This window comes from Pteropus alecto, unplaced genomic scaffold, assembly GCF_000325575.1.
Source record: "Pteropus alecto unplaced genomic scaffold, ASM32557v1 scaffold141, whole genome shotgun sequence".
Lineage (NCBI taxonomy): Eukaryota > Metazoa > Chordata > Mammalia > Chiroptera > Pteropodidae > Pteropus > Pteropus alecto.
In genome coordinates, this window is record NW_006430459.1 from 612,469 (window position 1) to 613,765 (window position 1,297).

Sequence of the window (1,297 nt, forward strand, 5' to 3'; positions counted from 1 at the left end):
GGTATCTAGGAGACATTTTATACAAACCTAATGATAACCACAAAACAAAAATCCAGAGCTGAGACACGAAACAAAGAGAAAATGGAGGAAAAAAGCATAGAAAACTGCCAAGCTAAAATAGCAGACAGGAACCCAAGGGGAAGGAAACGATGGTGGTACTGAGCAATCAGAAAAGATAAAATGGCTATACTAAGTCCTATATATCAATATTTGCCCTAAGTGTAAATGGACTGAGATCACCTATCAAAAGGCACACAGTAGCTGGATGGATTAAAAAACAAGACCCAACTATATGCTGCCTTCAGGAGGCCCATCTCAGCTACAAAGACAAACAGGTTCGAAGTGACAGAGTGGAAGATGATACTCCATGCAAGGCATCCAGAGAATTTGTCCGTGTAGCCACACTTATAATCAGACAAAATAAATTCAAGACAAAAGAGGTAACAAGAGACAAAGATGCACATTTTATAATGAAAAAGGGAGCAATTCATCTATAATGTCCTGCAATCTTGTAAAATTTACTAATTAGTTTATTCATCCATAGATTCCACTGGATTTTCTACATAAACAATCGTGTTTATGCAAAGCAGCAGGAAAACCCAATCCCGTTATGAGGAGAGAAGTCGATCACAAAGAAGCATCCAGATTGGAAAGAAAAAAGAAAACAGCCATATCAGCAGACAACCTAATCATCTATGTAGAAAATCTGATGTAATCTCCAGAATAGCGACTAAGATATGAGCGAGTTTGGCAAGGAAACAAGATGTATTAGAGGGAGCTAACTCCTCCCCCCAAATGCTTGACTAATCATCTCGACTTTTCTTCATCGATCTGAAACAAGGTTAGAAAGCCACGAAATTCCAATTCCAGTGTTTTTGGGTTGTTTTATCTTCTCATGCAAACTAAATTTGTTCTTTTGGCAGGAATCAGACCTATTGATATGAGGAGGTGGGCAAACTCGAACTCTGGTGGGAGGGCACACTTTCTGGATAGCAGTTGTATTCTGTAGACTAACAGACTTAGAAAATAAATAGAAACATAAATTTTTAGCTCAGTAATTCCATCTTTTAGAATTTATCTGAGGAAACAACTATTTGGGCAAAATCATACAGAATACCAAAAACATATTAAATGGTCTACAATTACATTATGGTACTTCTTCTCTGCATCCAATTACATGTATTTTAAATTTTTTTAAGAAGAAAAGCCCACGTTAAGTGAGAATAATTCAGAAAAAATTTAATCCCGAACTTGCGAAAATTATACATTATATGTTACTGTTATGCATGTAATGTAT